At 46.1% G+C, this 12898-nt stretch overlaps 1 long non-coding RNA gene across 2 annotated transcripts in view; it reads right to left on the bottom strand.

Moving 5' to 3' along the window:
* The window catches only part of LOC136021534 (uncharacterized), a 63400-nt gene extending 56506 nt beyond the window's left edge, over positions 1 to 6894 (bottom strand). For both annotated transcript variants that reach the window (XR_010615807.1, XR_010615806.1), the window contains exons 1-2: positions 6669 to 6894; positions 5599 to 5727 (exon numbers count right to left, since the gene is read on the bottom strand). This is a non-coding gene — a long non-coding RNA (uncharacterized LOC136021534). The remainder of the gene's footprint in view (positions 1 to 5598; positions 5728 to 6668) is intronic.
* Between the last annotated feature and the right edge of the window lie 6004 nt (positions 6895 to 12898).

The following is a 12898-nucleotide window of genomic DNA, read 5'->3' as shown; positions in this document are numbered from 1 at the left end:
TTCTTATGTGCTTTCTATTTGATGCCTTAATTACTGCATCCCAGAAGCTATTATAAGGATGGGAAAACACTTTGCTTTCTCTTCCAAAATAGACTGTGTTGCTATTTTGCACTCATCCACTGTTCTAGTACTGTTATCGCATTAACACTTAGAGATCCCAAATAAGGTCAATGCCTTTGTCTGTCAGCCTTTGTACAGTCAAGAGACAATCCTTGCCCCAAAGACCTTAAAATATAAATAGATAAGACAGACAAAGGGAGAAAGAAAGGGAACATTTCTATCATGTTCACAGATAGGAAATGGGAAGATAAAATGGTTTGCTGGAGGTCAGCGACACAGAGCTGGGGAAAGAACACTCTCAAGTCTCTGTCAAGTGTCTTTAACCATGAAGCCGTCCAAAAAAAGGCTCGTATTTGCTCCAGTGTTTTGTTCAGGTCCCTGCAGAGAAGCCCAGAAAAGGGAGCTGGGAGGAATCACTGCAGACTTTGAAAGACTTGGTTTTCAAGAGGGACTTCTGAAAGGGGGAGAGGGCAGAAGTTGGAGCAAATCTAAGTCCAAAAGCAGAGACCAGAAATGCCAAGTCTGGACTCAACTAAGAGCACACAAATCAAGGACAGCGGTCAGGGCTGGCCCAGCCCCAGAGCTGCTCCTCAGTATCCATATCAGCAGAGAAAAAGAATTCACTCTCCAAGCAATAAGAGCAAGAAAAAAATCAGACAGCAATGGAGAGAAGGAAGAGAAAACGTAACAGCCTAAATTGATCTGCCTTCAGTGTGTCAATGGCAGCACAACGATAGGGAGAACGTGTCTAGTTGAATTCCACTTGTCCCATAAAGATATATTGAAAAGACAGTGTGGCCTGTCTTGGGCAGAATTAAAGGAACTGAAGGACTAAGTTCAGCACTACTCTCTTCACCTTTATAGAAAGTCAAGGAAGTCAGGGAGGGGGAAAGAGACCTTATAGTGCATGCCATTCAGCAGAAGAATTTGCACTTCAGCCCCATTTAGTGGCTGGTGCATGCCCTGTCATCTGAGATTCTCCATCCTTTATCCATTTCTCTCCTTGTGTCATGAAGGATGTCAGAGAAAGAGCTCTCCCTGACAAGCTTTATGTCCCAACACATCTGGGGGCAGCTGGCTCAGTGATTGACTGTGCGCTGTGTGGTGGCTCTTATCCCTGGCTATGACATGCCAAGCAGGTAATGTTAGAAGTCTAATGTTGAAACAGAGTTAAAGAGTCTGTTTAGTTAACCCAGGTTAAGTTCTGCAGTTACTCTGCTTTCTTTGCCTTCCCCCAAGCATAACTGGTCACAGGAATTTACATTTTTGGGGCTTTTATTTGCAGCCTTTGTCTTCACAGTAGCTGGTGTTAGACCACAGCAGCTGTACCTCTGCTGTAACATAAAGAATCAAGAGCAGTGCAGTAAGTTGCATCTATATCACCAACATCTTTCAACATGGGATTTGTGCTCAGCGTTATCTGCTCTGACCCAGGTCAAGAGGCTTCATTTTGAAGCTGGAGTGCAAGTGAGTATCCTTCCCAGTGCAGCCAGAAGAGGAGCTGGTCCCAGCTTGGCTCTGGATTGCTCCTTAGCCCATAACAAGTGGTGCTGGGATTTGACACAGCCTGGGTGAGTGTAAGAGCAAGGTCATGTTTGCATCATGTGTGTTAGAGGAGAGATTTACACCACCAGCCTGGGACAGGATTAGCCCCCTGCTGTCACTGTCTTCACAGCCCAGAGGGAAGAATAAAATCGGTTATGCCCATCCTGTAAAGGAGGCATAGGGTCTCTAGCAGAAAACAGTTCCCACCAGCAATATGGGGGACAGGCGCTAGCACAGCGACACCCTGGCCTATAACTGGGTCTTCAGTTGCTAATGTACCCCAAGAAATCAGGAGAGCCTGTATTTTACCCAAACCACTGCCTCTTTCCAGTCCTACAATCTGTGACCCACCTTGGCTTTGCCGTTTAATTTTCACTTTGGAAACCACCACCCCTCTTCCTTAAACACAGACCTTCTTGAGGACTGAGCACAGGCTGTTGCTGTGGGTACTGTGCCCATCCAGTGCTTTTACCAGTGTTTAAAGGAAGCTTGAATTACTGATGGATGGGAGGCACTGGCTCACAGTTGTCTTTGCTGCTGGTGGCTCCATGGCTGTAACTCTGCCAGTTTATGCAGCCTTTGTGCTTGGCTTTTCAAGGGACACTGCGGAGCTATGGGGATCCTCTGCTTTCAAAGGGGAAGATCCTTCCCAACATGCATGGGATCAGACCCAACCAAGGCTGGGAAGTAAGAGAAGAGAAACTAGCACAAAGCCAAGATCAGAAGCACAGCCTGCCTAAACAGGATTGATGACATGTTGCATAGCATCAATATGCCCATTCTTAACCCAACTCTCGGACTACTTTGTTGTCTTTTTCCTCACATCTATTACTCTCTCCTCCACACTTCCTACAGACTGTAACATCTTCCAATTCCCCCCTCTCATTTTTCTCCCCAAACACACACAGAGCCTGTTGAGCAGGGCGGGGAGCAGAGGCCCCATCTAATTGGAATGGTCATGGAGATAGCTTGTCTCGCAAGAGCGGCATGCACAGGGCAGCAGGGATGCCGCAGCATCCCATCCTGCCGGCAGACCCACACCTGTCCTTTGTCACAGCTGGGCTGCCCAGACCTGGAATCTAATCCCAGGGAGGTTATTTTATCTTCAGAGAAATGCAAACAGGATGGGCACTCATCGATCTTGAGAAAGAAACATTAGCCAAGTCAAACACACACCGGGGTCTGAAGCAACAGGATGTCCGTGATGTAATGCCTGGATTCACCTTGGCATCTCCTTTTACACTAAGGACAGACTTGGAGGGAAAGTGAGGGGATATGAGCATGGGACAAAGAAAATCTGCATAGAGCATTGGCTAAACCTGTACTAAATCAATGCTGGCTCCCCACAGTATCGAGCAAGTTCAGGTTTACTAATGCAACATCACACGCAGCACCATTAGACCCATAAATCTACCATCATCTATGGTGTACATCCACCCAAAGTATGTCCCAGCCTATGATGAGTATCGTCTTCTACTGCCTTGAGCAATACAGCCATCCACCAGAATGCCTTTGCAAGGCCCACTGCAAAAAGGTTTTCCTCATTTATTCTATGGTAGTGCCCCTGGTGAGATGGAGATCTGCCTGGGAGAAGAGCCCACTCATCTCCAGCTGCAACCAGCCATGACTCAGCATGAGCCGAGACAAAGGCACCTTGGCAGGAGATGGGAACAGTGGGACACCAGCTTCCCCTCACATCACACATGATTGTGCGCTAGAACGGATGCAGAGATTCCTGCAGAGAAGCTACATCTGGCAAACTTACCTTTATCCAAGGCTATCAGGCTGTATTTTTAGTTATTGGCTCAGACCCTCTCACTTCTGGCCAAAGAGCATGTGGGAGGCAAACCAGAAAACAGTTGTAACCACCCTCACGCTGTCCCTTTCTGGAGCCAGCTGACAGTTGTCCCAGATAGCCAAGTTCAGAGCAGCAGTAGGATGACACTGGGACAGTGAGGAACGAACAGCTCCAGGCTCAGCTAAAAGGCCATCTATCAGGAGCAGGGAAGCTGCTTTACCCTTAAATATAGAGATTAGATAGGTACGACACAGAATAACCTTTAAGCTCTAGTCTTGGTCTCCAGAGACTATATCCACAAGACATGGTGGCTGGCACCCTTGAGCCAATGAAACTGGCATGACTGCAAGCACCAGCATGCAGAGTTCTGGTTTGCAAACAGTCATGGACAATCCAATGGTCTCCATCAGGACTACACTGGTCTGAATTTACTTCTGTCACTGATGAAGGTTCACACTGTCTCTACACCTTCACTAAAACAGTCCCGTGTCAAAACAGACACCAAAAGAGCCATCACTCCTCTGAAAAACAGCTGCCAAGGGGCAAACAAAGCTCCAACGTGCATAGTCAAAAGCAAGGCTCTGAAGTCAAGGTCATGCCAGCCCTCTGGCAGGAGCTCCAGCATTTTGAAGTCTCTGGTACTTCCCCGATCTAACTGGCACAGATAGTACCAGGAGGAACCATAGTCCTTCCCCTGCAGCCAGTTTCTCTCCCCAGAGAAAAGGGAAGAACAGAAGCATAATTAAAAAGCATTGGGGAGAACTTAATGGAAAGTCTGCAGAACGGGTGGTGGCTCTGCTTGAGCTGAACGTCAAAGTTCTGTTTGATCTACTCATTCACCAGAGCTAGTTCAGGGAGCTGACTACTGGCATGGACCTCAAAAGTTTAATTCCTTGCCAGTAGTCCCAGGCTTGTATTACTTTCTTGAATAATAACACTCTAAAATTGGACCTTTGTTAATGCTGAATTGCACAGTAATTCACACAAGAGAGCAAACAGACTTAATCTGACCATCCAGGCATTGATTAAAATGAACACCCCTGAGAACACTGTAATAAAGATTCAACACTTCCAGTGCTTGCCATTAGAGACCTGTCTTTCTGTAATGATTTGCCTCATTAAGCCAGGCACCACAGACCTGCCATCCCTACTCAGATGCTTCCTGACACCCAAAACAGTTGCAAGTGGGAGGCAGCACTCATCCCATACCTCTATACCCATTCCCTTTACCTAGCCTGTTTCTGGTTAAGAACTTCCAGCAATTACTTTTAATGCAAAAACACAATGTTTTTCAGCTGATAGGAGATTTGCACATTACCAGCGGGAAATGAGAGGGTTTTTGCTGAAGGAATGCAGTCAGTAAGTGGGGGGCCTTCTCATTGCCCACACTTCCTGAAGAGCAGTTCATATTTCCTTTGGAAGTTTTCATTCTTTCAGTAAAATCTAGTTTGGGTTTCTAAAATACAGTTTGTTTTTCAGCTGGAGGTTTTAGTTGTTTTGGCTGAAGTGATGTGCTGTTACCTCTGGGGCTTTCACAGTTTAATTTTACTCTTTGGAAAAAAATATTAAGGAAGCTTGCCTAAACGGGAGCTTTTACCAAAAAAAACCTATTAAAAACTTTGGAGAAACTTTTTGTAATTAAAAACTGCTCTTAAACAACACCATGAGTCCTGCTCAGATTTAGTTTTTCTCTATTTTATTTACTTTCTGCGCCATGGTCCCTAGCAGGAAATTTGACTTGATCCCTACCTCAGACGTATTAACAGCCCTTTTGTGAATGTGCTATCAGAGATTTGTGATTGCTGGCTTGGATTTCACAAACATTCGAGTGATACACCTTTTAAATGGAGGAGTTTTCAACCGTCTCTGTTCAGCATCGGCACCTTGTGAATTCACACGTAACAACTGATTCTGACACCGTCAAGTTTGTACTCAAAGTGGAACGTACGACTAAACAGTTACTGAGAAGCACTATTTAAAAGGAAGGAAAGACAGATTCTTGGGAGTCTTTCTGATTCTAAACAATAAGTAACTCAAAATAGGCGCAATTTGGAAGTCTACAGAAGGTAAAACAATTGACACAAAAGATCCCCACCACAGAGACACCTCACAGTGATTTTCCATTTCTGACCAGCTCTAGAAGTCATTCAAATCTAGCAGTAAAAAGAAAAGCTTATTTAAGCACACTTGCTCACCTCTGCATCCCTGAGCATCTGAAGACCATGGCTTCCCAGGCTGGGTGAGCAATCACATAAGTCTGGCCTGACTTAGCACAGTAGGGAGGTAAACAAGTCTTTCCTTTGGTACTTTTGTGTTCTCATAGCCTAAAAAGGGAAAAAAAGACGCAGAATGAACCTACTGATCTGACAGCAGCGAACCTGACACTCTATTCACATGCCACAGTGGAGCCAGCCCAAGCGTAGCACCAGAGAGAAAGAGCCAGGAATAATTCCTATGTTTACTTTCTCTTGGTGTGTGAGGCCTCTACCAGGCTCATAGCAGAGAAGAGATGCCCTGAACACCAAACCTTAGAGCCTTCAGGTTTTCCCTAGCGTGGAAAATCCCAATTTGATTCCCAGCTGAAAGAAACCCCATCACTGTGCCTAGCAAAATCAGTGCTCCTGGCCTCCATAGCTCTAGAGGGAGGCCTGATATCAAATGCAATGGAGATTCCTTTCACAATGGCCTGCTTCAACCCAAAACCAGAGCATCATTAGAAGCCCTGGCATATCCTCAAGTCCCATAGGGACTACAAAGACTGCTATTATCTGAATAACATCGAAACTTTGGAGGTCTGCAAAGGCTTTAGTGAGGCTCAGCACGGTGCCCTCTTCTACCATGACAGCTCCACAGAAGACACCTAAGGGGCCTGAGCAATGAAGAAGGTCTGTTGACTACCACCCACCTCCCAGTAGAGCAAAATGGTCCTTCTGCACTACTGAACACAGACAGGTCAGACCACACACCCAGGAGAGCAGCACACATTCACACAAGCCTACTTGGTCCTCTCCTAGGCTATCACCCACTGACTGCTCTGTAGAGGAGGAAGGCAAATACCATGCAGTGCCCATTAAAGATCAGTTTACTACATCAGCATTTGCTCAAATGCTCAATCCCTCAACCTTCTAAAGAGTTGAAACATCCCCATCCTAACCCCCAGCACCATCCCTCTCTCCAGCCACGAGACCCTTCTTTTACAGGGCTAGGGCTCCACTTCCCCCCAGGCATTTCTGCAAGGTCTGGTTGCTCTGAGCTCCTTACTTACTTCATTCTCTCTTCCAGAGTTGCCACAAGACGCTGGTTCTGCCTCTTATAATGGTCCAAAAGATACTTATTTAGAAGTAACATGCCAGATGGGCTGCTGAAGCAGTTCAAAATCTCCCAAAGCCAGCTCCAGGACACTGCAAACCCACCCCAGAGCAAGAGGTGCAGGAGCAGAGGGGAAAAGCCCCTGTGCTGGTTGAGCACCCCAGCAGAGGACCAGTCACTGATCTGTGTAAGGGCTGTGAAACTCAAACGCAGCCCCTCTAGCAGGTGGGTTTTAGGGAATGCAATCACTGCTGGAAATGGGAGCACCTGCTGAGGAGAGATGGTGTTGCTCTTGGGAGGGTCCACGAGTTCCCAAACTCTGTGAAAGTCACTGATTACAGCCTTCACCGGTGCCACAGCCATACTGGTGTGCCCCCAGGCTATCCTGCAGCTTAGGGACCTGCATTTCTTTCTCTCTTGCACAGCAGAGGCACCCAGCAGGAGCCCTGCAGAAGGTGATAGCACCGATTGCTTTATTTCACCTTTTGTTTTCACTTTCTTTACAGTTATATAGAGCTGAGAAGAGCTCTGAGATATTTGCTCTTAGCAGTCACCCTGGTTGCAATGTGGATTGGCTACGGCTGCACACTGAAGCAGGTGAAGGGTGTCCCATCCAGCAATATCAAGCTGGTCCACCTCCACCTGTGTTCTCTAACAGTGAAGTGCTTGTTTTACAGCCATGGTGGAATGCATGTTGAGACTGACATTAAAACCCTCCAAAGCCAAATGAAACCCTGCTGCACCGCAGTGTGGAGAGGCTCAACCAAGGCTGACAGCAGCTGTAACAGCAAGGGGGAAGTTTTACTTGTACACATATATTTGCCCAACAAACATCCATGCTGCTGTCACAACAAGCTGAGATTTCCCCTTCCCAGCAGCTGCCAATCCCACCTGGAATTAGTGCTGGTGGCTGTGTGGGAACAAGGGAATAAACATGGAAAACTAGATGCTTGCAAGTGGAAGGGTTGGGCTTTGGTAGGGTTTGCTGCGAGATACAGCCCGCTCTCTGGCTCTGCAGGGGAAAGCAGGGGGTACAAGGGTCCAGGAGGAGCAAAGGGGAATGGGTGCCATAGATGAGGCTTGAGGCTGCAGGCAACTGAGGAGCCTCATCCTATCTTCCTGCATGGCTTTTCCATGGATCTGAGCAGGGGGAAGAATTCTCCACATAGCATTACTTTCTAGTGAGCTTTTTTCACCTGAGCCTCTAGCACAGTGTAGAGCACCTCCCTCTCACAAGAAAATGTCTCTATTTCTCTCCCTGAAAATGGTCCTTGAAAGCCCTCAAACTGCCCATGTTCTGTGATTTGGTTTTGTTCCCTTGCTCTTCCCCCTGGCTCTCTGTCCTGCCCTGCAGACAGTGATCTGTTCTCATCCTCTGCCTCTCCAATTTACCTCTGAAAAAATGAGGTAGGAAGAGAAAAGCAGAAAAAAGAATGATAAAATCATGTTTGAGGAAAAGCTGGGAGCAGTTTCCTTTTCCTGGTGTTATTTCTGCTGAAAACCTTAAAACTTGGGGTTTATCATGGTATTTTCTCTTTGCAAATTAATTTTCAGCCAGCTGTACTTAAGCTTCTTATAAATGTAAGGGGGAACTAAGGCCAGGGTTGGTCAAAAAACCTTCCACCTTTTGTTGTCTTAAATCTCCATTGATTATCCCTTTTCAACCCAAATCCTCACCCTCACAAACAAGCAGTGCTTTGCAATCTTTTCACTCTATTTTTCTATGATTTTTTTGAAGTGCATTCATTCTATTGTTCATTTATTTCAGGATTCTCTTTATTTGGCAGGGGCAGAATCGATCTCACACCTGCAAACCTCAGCTCACAGCCGTCCTGCTGACCACAGCCTATAGATAAGCAGAACTCTGGTCTTCAAGAGAAGGCTGCAAATACTTCCCTAAGTAGCTAAACTCACCTGCTCCAAGCCAGAGGAAACCTGTCAGGTTTATCTTGGTTTATTCTGGCCAGAAGAAAGCCTATAAGGATGTATGGCAATGGGAGGATGCAGGGAAGGAAGTGTTTTCATCCAGTGCTTGGATGCTTGGGATGCAGCTCATGAGCTTCAGGGCTGCCTGTGGAGCGCCAGCCCTCAAGTGCTGCTGGTGCTCTACCCCAGAGCACTGGGGTGTTTGACATGTCAATTATTTACGTGTTCATGCTGTGGGTTAATGCTGACTGACACTAAAACACTGCCTAGATTTAGCTTCATAAAATTTTTATCCCCGCTATGAACTGCAAGTCTTTCTCCAATTTCATTTAAAGGGAAGAGAGTATTGAAAAGCCTACTGAGGAATTCATAAGCAACCAGCTACAACCTCACTTTTCCTCCTAGCCAAATCCCGGGACTTCATTACCATGGCAACATATCATAATTTTAATTCCCTTCCTGATTGCCACTGCACAGAGCAATACATCTGCTTGCTTTGCTAGGAGCCTGCCACGCACTGTGCAGCGGGTGTAAAGTACATGGCACTTGCTTCTTGGGGCTCATAAGGGACCCAGGAAAAAATGCTGTGTCTTTTTGTTGGATGAAACACCCAGAAAAGGTCGATAATATTCAGCAAATCCAGGCAGAGCTTCTGGTGCTCTGAGCTTTGGGCATCTCAAATATGCAGGCATAGCCCAGTGCGGTGGGACCCTCTAGAAAGAACAAGTTTTATGTCCTTTGTTGGGCTTTATGTATTATAGCAAGAAGAAAAGGCAGCTTCCATCACTGTAATGAGAAGTGGAAAAGGGATGAGCGGTGTTTATGAAGACACAGGGTTTACAGCAATCACTTTGGGTTTTCTCTTGTTTTAACAGTTATCACACTCAAAGGCATGTACAGGATTACAGGCACTGGATATCCATTACTCAATTCATCCACTGTACCTGCATGGATACAGCATAGTTGCTGAGAACAAACAAAACTCACTTTGCTGCAGCATAGATTGCCTTCTCATCCCCATCTGCCCTGGGCTGAGCTCTACAGCATTCCCCTCTGCATACAGCCCAGCAAGGATGGAGAAATGCTGTAGGTATTCCTGGGGGAAATTATATATATTATATACATTTTTTGTGTGTAGATACAATATCTATTATATATATGTGCATTTATTATGTCCAATTTTGTTGCACATCTGGAGAACCACAACTTGTTTAAGCACAGAAAAGGCATGGGAGATTCACCTTTCTTCAAGGGCAGGAATGAATGCTCCATTGAAAAGAGCAGAAATCTTAGTAGTTTTATGTAACTACAAGCAGCCTTTTCCTCCACATCTAAAGATCCAGCTCTTCCTCTTGCTGAAGGGTTAAACATTCTGAACAGAAACCACAGTGTTTTCCTGCTTTTTCTGTGCCTTTTTTTATTTAGTTATCCTTTCATTATTATTTTCCTTCATCTAAAATAAAAGTAATCCAAGTAATTATAATCATAAAATGGATGTGAGCAAAACGGGTACTGAGGGGTTTATAAAATACAAATTTCCCTTTTCTGGGAAATACGGTCTCTCCTGCACTTAAGCCTTTCAAGCTGTGCCCAGACTCCTAAGGTGGCACGAACCCCACAAGGCTTGTAAGGCCCTGAAGAGGAAATCACTTAAATCTCCAGCCCTCCTCAGCAGATGCGGGAATGGTGAGTGCTTCGACTCTAGTGTGTGCTTCAGCGCTGCCTTTAACAGGGATATGTCCTGCATTGGAGCAGGAAAGGATCATTTTCAAGCATAAATTAGTAAATCTCCAATAGATGATCAGACAGGGGAAGTTTAGATTGGATCTAAGGAGGAAGTTCTTTACTGTGAGGGTGCTGAGGCACTGGAATGGGTTGCCCAGGGAAGCTGTGGATGCTCCATCCCTGGCAGTGTTCAAGGCCAGGCTGGACAGAGCCTTGGCTGACGCAGTCTAGTGTGAGGTGTCCCTGCCCAAGGCAGGGGGTTGGAACTGGATGATCTTAAGGTCCTTCCCAACCCAAACTAGTCTGGGATTCTGTTAACACTGGGAACACAGAGAAATGTCTTTGGTAGGGGGCCAATTGTACAGCTCAGCTGACCATGATCACACCTCACTGATTGCCACCAGGCTGTGTTCGGTAACCCTCACCCAAGCAGGAGTCAACCTCAGCCAACAAAGGAACCCACTTAGTTTTGGGGTTTTCTTTCTTTCCTTTTTTAAACTGTGCTCTGAAAATGACCCAAGAAAAACCTTCCTTGATGTTCACTGAGCAGCTATCGGCAAAATATCCCTGATGTGAAAACAAGGAATCTTTCTTAAAGGTTGAATGTATCCAAATTGCTCCAGTCTGGTCAAGGCCTCTTTTCTCTTTTGTTATTCCTTTATTTATTTTTTAATTGACAACTGCTCTCGACACCGAAGTCAGGCAGAGAGGGGGAATTCTGCTTTTGGTTTAGGAAAGGGAAATACCAGCAGTAGCCTGAGATACCATGTAAACACCAATAGAAACAGAAGGTCACTTAGCTCCAGAGAAGCTCTTTGCCCCCATCTGCCGTGGCAGGTCAGCACCTCACAGCCTGGCTTTAGGTTTCTTCTTTCCTGGTCTGTTTGCCACCTTAGCAGTGGGGTATGAACCACATGGGAGATGGCAGTGTTTGCAAATGAGTTATCCCAGATCTTCTGCACTGTCTGAAATGGACTGCGGTACATCCCAAATAATCAGCTGAGAGGTTATTCAGATGTAGGGCCAAAGCTTTCTCTGTAGCTCCTTCCAGAGCTGTTCTTTTGCCCAGGAATATCAATCAAGACTTTTTAAAGAGGACTTTGCTTCAGAGCTCCACCTTAGACACCAGCATCCTCAACGGGTAGAAATGTATTCTCATTACTTCAGATAAACCCAGCTCATTTTGAAAAGACTCACAGCTTTTGAGCTGAAGAACTTCTAACCATAAAGACCTCCATCTCTGCTGTCTGGAGCAGCCTTTCTGTGCAACCACCAGCAGCTCCCCATGCAAAACTGCAGGCATCAGATAGTGCAGGATGGACACCCAGTGTTCTGCAGCAGCTGTGGCTGAATCTGGTGCCTGATTTTGGAGGCAGCCCTGCAGCTAAAACATCACCAAGGCTTGGGGAAGCTGCTTCCCTCTGTTGTCTTACATTCACCGCAGCTTTGATTTAGCTGCAGAGAGGCCAGGTAATGAGAAAGGCAAGGGCTCGGTACCTGTCAGGGTACAAATGTGGGTCTAACCCACAAGGCACCTTATCTTCAGCAAAGTGGAGATGGCTGTGCCGCTCCTTCATAGCCTGGATGTGCGATGTGGGCACCTTGCTGAGGATGGGGTTGTTCTTAAGTATACACACCGATGCTCAGGAGATGAAGACGCAAGTCTGAACAACCATTACAGTCTCCCTGCAGTCAGAGCAGAGAAACAGGCACTGTCAGAAGATAGTTCAGTTCACAGTGAAGTAAATGACCAAGGTTAAAACGCGTTCATCCTCCTTTATATACAGAAAGTGGTGACCTACAGTCTACACCTATAGAAGATTTCCATTTGCAGCAGCTCTATCTGAACTATCTGTATGTCCACACTCTATCCGAACTCATCTGCTGGGCAAACCCTGCAGGCTCTCCAACATGAGTGCCTCCATCCTGGCTCTTGTGGGGGAATCAGCAGGGTCTGATGCAGCACAAACAGCTTCATTGCAGCTGACAGCAGGACAGGGTATGGAACCCTGTGGCAGTGCCAGGAAGAAGGTATCACACAGAGATATGCCTAAGCTTGACCACAGCACGCCTGAAACTCCACAGCAGGTTGATGGGTCTTTGCTGTAAAGGGATCAGTGATCTGATTTTCTCCTCAGGCTTTCTTCCCAAATCCCATTCCCCAGTGCAGGACTGACTCCTGCACATAGACCTCGGTGGAGCTCTGGGAAGGCAGATTGCAGCCCCGTGCAATAATGTACATTTTTATGCTAAGTACATTTTGGTTTGATGTGCTGATTTTTTGGCAACATGACAGCAGAGTTAATCAGACCTTTCATTTCTCTAACCAGCTTTAAAAGATTTGTAACATTATACTCAAGCTATTGGAGAGCAGAAGGAAATTGTTTGTCTGATTATGAATCTGTTATTTATTGTGTATTAAGAGCACAATCACCTAATGCAGTCAACAGCAGGATATTTGATCCCAGTTTTAGGGAGGTGGGGTGGAATTCCACTGTCCCATCCTACCACATGACATAAACCGACTCTGATCTC

This window comes from Lathamus discolor, chromosome 13, assembly GCF_037157495.1.
Source record: "Lathamus discolor isolate bLatDis1 chromosome 13, bLatDis1.hap1, whole genome shotgun sequence".
NCBI classification, from domain to species: Eukaryota; Metazoa; Chordata; class Aves; order Psittaciformes; family Psittacidae; genus Lathamus; species Lathamus discolor.
The sequence above is the reverse complement of the archived record's forward strand: the minus strand, read 5'-3'. Positions and strand labels throughout refer to the sequence as shown.